General features: G+C 38.9%; 1 protein-coding gene across 3 annotated transcripts in view; it reads right to left on the minus strand.

The window, feature by feature from the left end:
• Nucleotides 1-12,153, minus strand: part of TESK2 (testis associated actin remodelling kinase 2) — a 141,458-nt gene that overhangs the window by 98,449 nt on the left and 30,856 nt on the right. The window lies entirely within an intron of this gene.

Consider the following 12,153-nt stretch of genomic DNA (forward strand, 5'->3'; position numbering starts at 1 on the left):
AAAATATTTTAAAGATCCAATAGAAAGAAGATATTTTATTTATTTATTTATTTGACAGAGAGAGATCACAAGTAGGCAGAGAGGCAGGCAGAGAGAAAGAGGAGGAAGCAGGCTCCCTGCCGAGCAGGGAGCCCGATGCGGGACTCGATTCCAGGACCCTGAGATCATGACCTGAGCCGAAGGCAGCGGCTTAACCCACTGAGCCACCCAGGCGCCCAGAAAGAAGATATTTCAGGCTCCAAATCATAGTAATTAGGAAACATTACAAGCATCCCCATTAGAGTCAGGAACAAGCCAAAGATGACAAATATAACTATTATTTAATATTTTAGGAAGTATTAGTCATTGCAGTTCGCTGAGAAAAAGATGAGGTATAAAAATAGGAAATAGGGACGCCTGGGTGGCTCAGTTGGTTGGGCGGCTGCCTTTGGCTCAAGTCATGATCCCAGCCTCCTGGGATCAAGTCCCACATGGGGCTCCTTGCTCAGCAGGGAGCCTGCTTCTCCCTCTGCCTCTGCCTGCCACTGTGTCTGCCTGTGCTCACTCTCTGTGTCAAATAAATAAATAAAATCTTTCAAAAAAAAAAAAGAAAGAAAGAAATGTACCGTCATTCACAGCTGATATGAGTATACGCTTGGACTGAAAATCTATCACAAACATTAAAAAAATTCAGTATTTAGCAGCTTCAAAAATCAAAATGCAAAACTTAGTAGTCTTCATATGTTAAACATCAAAGATACAATGGAAGGAGAGTTCCAATTAACGACTACAGCAGAAAAGAGAAAAAACTAAGAATAAACATCACAGGAAATGTGTAAAATACATATATTTTTAAAATTTTTTAATGTCTACCAAGCAACACAAAAAACTTGAACAGATCATAAAGATATGCCATGTACTTATATAAAAAGATTCAATAACATAAAGATATTAATTCTCCCTAAATCTATAAATTCATTCTAATCTCAGTAAAAATAACAGGGGCATTTGGGTGGCTCAGTGGGTTAAGCCTCTGCCTTCGGTTCAGGTCATGAACTCAGGGTCCTGTGATCAAGCTCCTGCTCAGCAGGGAGCCTGCTTCCCTTCCTCTCTCTCTGCCTGCCTCTCTCCCTACTTGTGATCTCTGTCTGTCGAATAAATAAATAAAATCTTTAAAAAATAAATAAATATAGCTGCAGTAATTAAACTATTGTAACAATTATTAAAAGGAACAATAATGATAGAGAACTAAACTAATTAGATATTAAAATAAAGCTACAATAATTAAAGTATTGTAACAGTGTGTACTGGTATTTGAATAGACAAATCAAGGTAATAGATTTAAGCTTAGTAACAGACAAAAATACTTAGAAAAATTCAGTATAGAATAAAGAGGACATTTCTAATTAATGAGAAAAATATTAAATCCATAATAAATGTTGCTAGTACAACTGAATGATGAATTCCAAAGGGATCAAATATTTAAACATAGGTAGTAAAATCATAAAAGTCATTAGAAAAAAATTATTTATAACATAGAAGTACAGTGTCTCAAAATAAAAGATAGAAATGAAAAGATTAAGACAGTTAAAAACAAAATAACTATTTCTACACTGTAAAAATTATTATAAGCTAGTTTAAAAAACACTGTAAGCTTGGAAAATATCTATAATTAATAGCACAGACAAAGGAGTCCTAAAGGGTGCCTGGGTGGCTCAGTCAGTTAAGCTCTGCCTTTACTCGGGTCATGATTCCAGGGATTGAGTCCCACATAAGGCTCTCGGCTCACTGGGGAGCCTGCTTGTACCTCTCCCTTTGCCCCGCCCCCTACTTACACACCCTTTTTCTCTCTCAAATAAATAAGTAAAAAAATCTTTAAAAATACAAATAAAAAAGGAGTCCCACAAATTAGTAAGATCCAAGGAAGATAACTTTGTAGAAAAATAAGTGGTATGTAACAATTCAAGGCACTAAGGATTTAGCAGTGCACAGAGATAAAAAGAGATAAAAATCCCTGTCCTCAGGACCGTTGGCTGGTTCAGTCAGTAGAGCATGTGACTCTTGATCTCAGGGTTGTGAGTTCAAGCCTCACACTGGGTGTTGAACTTACTTGAAAAAAAAAAAAATCCCTGCCTTCAAAGAACTTACATTCTAGTGGTCTTCTATCTTGGAATAGGTAAGTAAAAAAACAATAGATAATTGATACAGAAATACACACACAAACACTGGCCTACACAAACATACACATGCAGACATACATACATTTGTTTATCTATGCAGAGAATACCTCTGGAAGGATACATAAAAATGTATAAATACTGGTTGCCTCCAGGGAGGAAAACTGGGGGGCAGTACAAGATAAATAATTTTTCACTGAATAATCTTTTTTTTTTTTTAAGTAATCTCAATGCCCAATATGGGGCTTGAACTCACAAGTCCAATATCAAGAATGGCATGCTCTACCAACTAAGCCAGCCAGGCGCACCACTGAATAATCTTTTACACCTTCTGAGTTTGTATGTGTGATTTTTTATTCATTTTTTTTTAAGATTTTATTTATTTATTTGACAGAGAGAGATCACAAGCAGGCAGAGAGGCAGGCAGAGAGAGAGAGAGGAGGAAGCAGGCTCCCTGCTGAGCAGAGAGCCCGATGCGGGACTCGATCCCAGGACCCTGAGATCATGACCTGAGCCGAAGGCAGCGGCTTAATCCACTGAGCCAGCCAGGCACCCTGTATGTGTGATTTTAAAAACAAATTCAATTAAAATTAAACAAAATTAGATGTTCAAAGAAAAATAATAAGATACTGAAAACAGGGGTGCCTGGGTGGCTCAGTTGGTTAAGCAACTGCCTTTGGCTCAGGTCATGATGCTGGAGTCCCCGGATTGAGTCCCACATCAGACTCCCTGCTCTGCAGGGAGTCTGCTTCTCCCACTGACCTCTCTCCTCAAATGCTCTCTCTCATGCTCTCTCTCTCAAATAAATAAATAAAATCTTAAAAAAACCAAACCAAAACATAAAAGATACTGAAAACAAAAAAGGAGCACATTTAAGAAAAACAAACAGAAAAGTCTAGAAAAGAAAAATACAGCAAACAAAAAAGGAGCACACTTAAGAAAAACAAACAGAAAGTCTAGAAAAGAAAAACACAGCAATTGAAATAAAAAATTGCAATGAATGTTTCAATGTCAGAGTAGAAACCAAATGAAAAGGAGTAAATAAGTGGGAAATCACCAACTCCCCCTCCCAAAATACAGCAGAAAAGGAAATTAAAAATATGAAAGAAAAATTAAGAAACATGAAAGCTATCATGAGACAATCCAACATGCATATAATGGAAACTTGAGAGATCAAAGAACAGAATTTTGAAAGATAATACCAAACAATTTAACTAAAGACAAATATGAATTCTTAAACTGAGAAAGTATACCACATCCTGAGAATAAATATAAATAAATCCACTTAAAGACCATAGTGAAAGTACAGAACAAAAATAATAATAATAACCCTAACCATCAGAAAGACTGAATAACTAAAGAAGAGTAACAACTGGACTAAGATTAGTTTATTAGCAACAATATAAGTCAGTAAGGAAAAAAGGAGTATTTTCAAAGTGCTGAGTAAAGTAGCTGCTGTCTTAAATTCTATACTTCATTAAATTACCATTTAAGAGCTTATTCAATATAAACATAGAAGAAATCACAATAAATATAAATAGATTAAAATCTCTGGCTCTTTGTGGGCAAATTTAATTTTGGATCCAAAAAATTTAAATATAAAATTTTTTGGAGGCACCTTGGGGGTGCACAGTCAGTTAGGTCACTGACTCTTGGTTTCAGCACAGGTTGTGATCTCGGGGTTGTAAGACCCTCCCAAGTTGGGCTCTGTGCTCAGCATGGAGTCTGCTCAGGACTCTCTCTCCCTCTCTTTCTGCCCCTCCCCCCCACTCACACTCTCACTCTCCTTCTTAAATAAATAAATCTTAAAAAAAAAAAAAATCTGCTTCATAGGATATGAAGTTGCACCTGGCTAACTCATTCAGTAGACATTCAACTCTTGATCTTGGGGTCATGAGTTCAAGGCCCACACTGGACTCAGAGCTAACTTAAAAAAATGAAAATTAGGGGCACCTGGGTGGCTCAGGGGGTTAAAGCCTCTGCCTTCGGCTCAGGTCATGATCCCAGAGTCCTGGGATCGAGCCCCGCATTGGGCTCTCTGATCAGCAGGGAGCCTGCTTCCTCCTCTCTCTCTCTCTCTGCCTGCCTCTCTGCCTACTTGTGATCTCTGTCTGTCAAATAAATAAATAAAATCTTTTAAAAAAACTGAAAATTAAAAAGAAAAAGAAAAAAGGGGGTGACTGCCTGGCTCAGTTGGTAGAGCATGTGACTCTTTATTTCAGCTCAGGTCATGATCTTAGGGTCATAAGATCAAGCCCCATGTGGGGCTCCATACACAGCAGGGAATTTGCTTGAGATTCTCTCTCCCTCTGCCCCTCCCCCTGCTCACATGCACTCACTCTCTCAAATAAATAAATCCTTTTTAAAAAGAAGCAGCTTAAAAAAACAAATATAAGGAATGCCTGGGTGGTTTAGTTGATAAGTGTCTGCCTTCAGCTCAGGTCATGATCCCACGATCCTGGGATGGAGCCCCACATTGGGATCCCTGCTCAGTGGGGAGCCTGCTTCTTCCTCTCCCACTCCTCCTGCTTGTGTTCCCTCTCTCACTGTCAAATAAATAAATAAAATTTTAAAAAAGAAAAAAAAGAAAGATGAGGGGCAACTGGGTGGCTCAGTCATGTAAGCAACTGCCTTTGGCTCAGGTCATGATTCCAGGGTTCTAGGATGGAGCCACAAGTCAGGCTCCCCACTCAGCAGTGGAGTCTGCTTGTCCCTCTCCCTCTGCCTGTCCCTCCCCCTGCTCATGTTCTCTCTCTCTCTCTCTCTCTTTCTCTCACTCACTCTTTCAAACAAATAAATAAAATCTTACTTTAAAAAAAGAAAAAGTGGGGAAAAAAGAAGAAAAGTAACGAAAAAAGGGGTGCCTGGGTGGCTCAGTCAGTTAAGCGTCTGCCTTTGGCTCAGGTCATGATCCCAGGGTCCTGGGATTGAGCCCTACATCAGGCTCCCTGTTCAGTCGGGAGTCTGCTTCTCTCTCTCCCTCTGCCTGTGGCTCCCCCTGCTTGTGCTCTCTCTGTGTCAAATAAACAAAACAAAAAAAAAATTTATTTTAAGATTTTATTTATTTATTTTACAGAGAGAGATCACAAGTAGGCAGAGAGGCAGGCAGAGAGAGAGAGAGGGAAGCGGGCCCCCTGCTGAGCAGAGAGCCTGATGCGGGACTCAATCCCAGGACTCTGGGATCATGACTTGAGCCAGAGGCAGAGGCCTAGCCCACTGCGCCACCCAGGCACCCAACAAAACCAAATCTTAAGAAAAAAAAAAAATAGAGATGAGAAAAATATACTAAGAAAATAATAACCAAAATAATAGGCAAATGCATACAAAAAGGAAGAAGGCATGCAATATTGGTATAAGAGAAATCAAAGCTAAAAGTATAAAGTGGGACAAAAATAGACAACTGATAATTTATAAAAAATACAATCCATCTATAGTGTACAATCCAATAATAATCTTTAGTTTCTATTAATAACTAACTCACCAAATGGCCTAGAAATAAGTAACACACTGATAGTAACACACAGAGAAATCTGTAAACACACTAAATGATATTAATAGAGCTTTTTCTAAGAAATAGATCAAGTAGACCAAAATAATCTTAGGCCATAGAACATTGGATTAACACAATAGAAAAGCTTGACCCAAGAGACATATAGAATTTTATGCAAAGAAATACACAAAACAGAGAATTAATATCTCAAACATATTTGCAGCATTCAAAAAATATAACCACACATTAGGTCAAAACAAAATCTAAGTATACTGCAAAAGGCAGACATAATATAGGCCATTTTCTCTGATCATCATGCATTAATATTAGAAATTAAATATCAAACAATTACCAAAAAGCAACTCACCATAAGGAAATTTAAAAACTTCATTTTATATAATCCTTGGAATAAACAGAAAATCAAACCAAATTACATTTAGAAAAACATACATAAAAACCTATGATATGGCCAAATCAAGAGGAAACTTTGAAGTTTAAATGTATATATTGGAAAATAAGAAATAGTGGCAAAAACTGATAAAAGGATAAAATTCCAAAAGCTAGAGAAAGTAGGAGCCTGCTTCTCCCTCACCCTCACCCTCCACCACTCCCCCAGCTCATCACATACTCTCTAATAAATAAATCTTAAAAAACAAAAAAAAAAAGATTTCATCTGAGAGAGAGAGAGACAGCACAAGCATGAGTGGGGGAAGGGGCAGAGGAAGAGGGAGTAGATGACTCCCCACTGAGCAGGGAGTGCCATGCAGTGCTCAATCCCAGGACCCTGGGATCATGTCTGGAGCTAAAGGCAGAGGCTTAACTTACTAAGCCACCTAGACACCCCTAAAAAACTTTTTTAAAAAGCTAATAAAGGAGGGGCAAGTGGGTGGCTCAGTGGGTTAAGGCCTCTGCCTTCGGCTCAGGTCATGATCTCAGGGTCCTGGGATGGAGCCCCAAGGCGGGCTCTCTGCTCAGTGGGGAGCCTGCTTCCACCCTCTCTCTCTGCCTGCCTCTCTGCCTACTTGTGATCTCTCTCTCTCTGTCAAATAAATAAATAAAATCTTAAAAAAAAAAAGAAAAGAAAAAATAAAAGTCCTTTTTAAAAAAAAAGCTAATAAAGGAATATTATGAATAACTCTATAACTATAAATTTGATAACCTCGATTAAAACGACCAATTCCTGGAGCACCTGACTGGCTCAGTTGGTAGAGCATGTGACTCTTGATCTCAGGGCCCTGAGTTAAACCCAACACTGTGAGTAGAGCTTACTTTTAAAAAATAAATTAATTAAATAAATAAATTAAATAAATTCCTTAAAAAAACAAAATCTGGGACACCTGGGTGGCTCAGTCAGTTAAGCCAATGCCTTCAGTTCTGGTCATGATCCCAGGGTCCTGGGATCGAGTCCCGCATCGGGCTCCTTGCTCAGTGGGGAGCCCCTGCTTCTCTCTCTGCCTCTGCCCGCCCCTCTGCCTGCTTATGCTCTCTGTCTCTCTCTTTCTCTGACAAATAAATAAATAAATTAGTCTTGGGGGAAAAAAATATGCCAAAATGCATACAAAAAGAAATAGTTGGAATATCCCTTTATCTATTAAGGAAGCTTAATAAATAACTAATAATGTTCCAAAACAGAAAGCACCAAGCCAAAAAAGGTTCACTGGTGAATGCTACCAAACATTAAATAAAGAAATTATACCAGTTCTCCACAATTCCATCCAGAAGATAGAAGCAGAGGGAACACTTCCTAACTTATCAATGAGACCAGTATTAGTCTAATACCAGACTCCTGGGATCAAGTCCCGCATTAGGCTCCCTGCTCATTGGGGAGTCTACTTCTCCCTCTGCCTACCAACCCACTTAAGGCTTTCTTTCTCTCTCTCTCTCTCTCTCTCTCCCTCCCTCTCAAATAAATAAATAAAATCTTTTTTTTTTTTAATATGTGTAAAGGAACGGCCAACAGACACATGAAAACATGCCCAACATCATTCACCATCAGGGAAATGCAAACCAATATCACACCTCGTAACTATCAGAATGGCTAAAATCAAAACACAAGAAACAACAAGTACTGGGGAGGATGTGAAGAAAAGGGAACCCTCATGCACTGTTGGTGGGAATGCAAACTGGTTTAGCCACTGCGGAAAACAATACAGAGAGTCCTCAAAAAATATAAAATAGAATTACCATATGATCCAGTAATTCTGTTACTGGGTATTCACCCAAAGAATACAAAAACACTAATTCAAAAAGATATATGCACTCCTATGTTTACTGAAGCATTATTTACAATAGCCAAAATATGGAAGCAACCTAAGTGTCCATTAGATGGATGCATAAAGAAGATGTGGTATATATCTACAAAAGAATATTATTCAGCCATTAAAGAGAATAAAATCTTGCCATGTGCAACAACATAGATGGATCTAGAAGGTATAATGCTAAATGAAATAAGTTAGATAAAGACAAATACCATATGATTTCACTCATATGTGTAACTTAAGAAACAAAACAAACCAACAGAAAAAAAAAAAAGAGAAAAGCCAGAAAACAGACTCAACTATAGAGAACAAACTGAGAGTTACCAAAGGGGAGGTGGGCTGGGGGATGGATGAAATAGGTGAAGGGAATGAAGAGTACTTATCATCATGAGCACTAAGTAACATACAGAACTGCTGAATCACTATGATATACCTGAAACTAACATAACACTGTACATTAACTATAGTGGAATTACATTTCTTTTTAAAAAATGGGCAAAAGATTTCAATGGACATTTCTCTAAAGAAGATACATAAAAGGCCAATAAGCACGAAAAAAGATACTAAACATCATTAATCACTAGAGAAATGCAAATCAAAGCCACAATGAGATATCACTTCACATCCACTAGGTTTGCTACATTTTAAAAAATGAAAAACAACAAGTGTTGGTGAAACTATGTAAAAATTGCAACTCTAATGCATTGCTGGTGGGGATGTAAAATGGTGTAGTCACTGTGGAAAATAGTATGTTGGTTCCTTTGAAAGTTAAAAATAGGCTAAGTGAAATTAGGCAGTTACAAAAAGACAAATACTGTGGGCGCCTGGGTGGCTCAGTGGGTTAAGCCGCTGCCTTCGGCTCAGGTCATGATCTCAGGGTCCTGGGATCGAGGCCTGCATTGGGCTCTCTGCTCAGCAGGAAGCCTGCTTCCCTCTCTCTCTCTGTCTGCCTCTCCAACTACTTGTGATTTCTCTCTGTCAAATAAATAAATAAAATCTTTAAAAAAAAAAAAAGACAAATACTGTATGATTTTGCTTATATAAGGTATCTAGAGTAGTCAGACTCACAGAAACAGAAAGCAGAATGGTTGCTGTCAGAAGCTGGGTGACGAAGGAAGGAGAGAGTTGTTTGATTTGTACAGAGTTTCAGTTTTATATGATGAAAAAGTTCTGGAGACTGGTTGTACAACGTGTGAATATACTTAAGACTACTTAACTGGGGGCGCCTGGGTGGCTCAGTGGGTTAAGCCGCTGCCTTTGGCTCGGGTCATGGTCTCAGGGTCCTGGGATCGAGTCCCGCATCGGGCTCTCTGCTCAGCAGGGAGCCTGCTTCCCTCTCTCTCTCTGTCTGCCTCTCCATCTACTTGTGATTTCTCTCTGTCAAATAAATAAATAAAATCTTAAAAAAAAAAGACTACTTAACTGTACACTTAAAAATGGTTGACAGTAAGTTTTATGTTATGTGTATTTGACCACAATTTTTAAAAAGTTAAATACAGGGTCACCTGGGTGGCTCAATTGGTTAAGTGACTGCCTTTGGCTCAGGTCATGATCCCACAGTCCCAGGATCGAGTTCTGCCTTGGGCTCCCAGCTCCTCGGGGAGTCTGCTTCTCCCTCTGACCTTCTCCCGTCTCATGCTCTCTCACTCTCCCTCTTTCTCTCTCTCTCAAGTAAATAAAATATTTTTTTTAAAAAGTTAAACACAGAATTGTTATATGACCCAGGAATTCCACTAACAGTTAAATACCCAAAATAACTTGAGTGCAGGAACTCAGATACTTGTACACTAACGTTCATAGCAGCATTATTCACAATAACCAAAAGGTGGAAACAACCCAGATGTCTACCAACAGATGAATGGATAAACATAATGTGGTAGACACAGACAATACGATATTATTCAGCCATAAAAAATTATTCAGCCATAAAAATTCTCATATATGCTACAATGTGGATGAAATTTACCCTAAGTGAAATAAGCCAGACAAATACTGTGTGATTCCATTAATATGAGGTACCTACAAAAGGAAAATTCACAGAGAAAGAAAACAGAACAGTTAATAGGTACTGGGGGCAGGAGGACATGGAGAGTTATTATTCAATGAGATACAAACTTTCTGTTTGGGATGATGAAAAAGTTCTGGAAAGAGATAATGGTGATGGTTGCATATAACATCACAAATGTACGTAATGCCACTGAACTATGTACTTAATACGGTTAAAATGGTAAATTTATGTTATATATATTTTACCACAATAAAAAAAAAGAGAAAATAGAAGGAAAAGTATAAAAAATGGTGAGTGGAGGCAATGCTATGGAGGTGTTTTGAGTCCAAAAGAAGAACATGAGGGAGGCGTACCAGGGTGGCTCAGCTGGTTAAGCCTCTGACTCTTGATTTTGGCTCAGGTCCTGACCTCAGGGTCATGAGACTGGGCCCGGCATCAGGATCCACACTGGGCGTGGAATCAGCTTAAGATTCTCCTGGGTGGCTCAATTGGGTTAAGCCGCTGCCTTCGGCTCGGGTCATGATCTCAGAGTCCTGGGATCGAGTCCCGCATCGGGCTCTCTGCTCGGCAGGGAGCCTGCTTCCCTCTCTCTCTCTCTGCCTGCCTCTCTGTCTACTTGTGATTTCTCTCTGTCAAATAAATAAAATCTTTAAAAAAAAAAAAAGATTCTCTTTGCCTCCCTCCCTACAAGCTCTTTCTCTCTTTCTAAAGAAAAGAAGAGAAAGAGAGAACATGAGGGAGTATAGCTATAGGGGATGTTAGGGTCATCTCGGCCTTTTGGCTAAGATCAAGTGCAAAATGTGTTTTTCCCTGTTTAAAGCTTTTTTTTAGGTAAGAGAAATAAATAGAAGGTTTAGAAGTTAATGGGAATCATTTAACAGAAAGTGAAATAGGATATAGGAAAGAGAGGGGAGAATTTCTTAGGTAATGTTTTTGAGTAGACAACTAGAAAAATGATACAGAATACAAATGGAAATATGGCTTAGATTTTAACATGGGTAGTTCATCCATAGTGACAAGTATAAAGGCTGAGTAGGTGGGGAAGATATGGGTTAGTAGCTATTTGTGGGGACTGCAGGCTTCTCCTGCAGAAGTTCTCCAGCTTCCTTCAGTTTTCTCAGTGAATTAGGAAGCAAGTTCATCACTGAGAAAAAATACTGAATGTCATATGAGAGAAGAAAAACTATGAAATAATGTTCTGGAAGAATAAATGAATCAGGAAAATATGAACATTTGGGAGCACCAAGTGCCCAGCTTTATTAAAAATAACCAAACAGGGGCACCTGGGTGGCTCAGTGGGTTAAAGCCTCTGCCTTCAGCTCCGGTCATGATCTCAGGGACCTGGGATCAAGCCCCGCATCGGACTCTCTGCTCAGCCAAGAGCCTGCTTCCTCCTCTCTCCCTCTCTGCCTGCCTCTCTGCCTACTTGTGATCTCTGTCAAATAAATAAATAAAATCTTTTTTAAAAAAAATAACCAAATAAAAACTGAATGTGTGGGTATATATGTGTGTATATATCTTCTTATATATATACACAAAATTCTATATATGTATATAAGATGTATATGTATAAACAGAGAAAAGGGTCCAGAAGTATACATATCAAATTATTAATAGTGCAAAGAGAGAGAAAGAGAGGGCAGGAGGGTAAAAGAGACTCCTGTATTATTTGAGGTTTTGATCAGTATGTCAGTTTTATAATTAAAATAAAATAGATGTTAACAGTTTTTTTTTTTAATTTCATTTATTTGACAGAGATACAGTGAGAGAGGGAACACAAGCAGGGTAGTGGGAGAGGGAGAAGCAGGCTCCCCACCGAGCAGGGAGCTCCCAATGCAGGGCTCGATTCCAGGATCCTGGGACCATGACCTGAGCCGAAGACAGATGCTCAACGACTGAGCCACCCAGGCACCCCAATAGTTGTTTTGTTTTGTTTTTTTACTAAAACTAGAGCCTTTAGGGCACCTGTGTGGCTCAGTGGGTTGAGCCACTGCCTTCGGCTCAGGTCATGATCTCGGGGTTTTGGGATCGAGTCCCGCATTGGGCTCTCTGCTCAGCGGGGAGCCTTCTTCCTCCTCTCTCTCTCTGCCTGCCTCTCTGCCTATTTGTGATCTCTCTCTGTCAAATAAATAAATAAAATCTTTAAAAAAAAAAAAACTAGAGCCTTTATAAATGTCTCTGGAGAGATGGGAGAGGATAAACAGGATATAAATAACCATTATATACAACTCCCAATGGTAA

Source organism: Neovison vison, chromosome 2 (genome assembly GCF_020171115.1).
Source record: "Neovison vison isolate M4711 chromosome 2, ASM_NN_V1, whole genome shotgun sequence".
NCBI lineage: Eukaryota > Metazoa > Chordata > Mammalia > Carnivora > Mustelidae > Neogale > Neogale vison.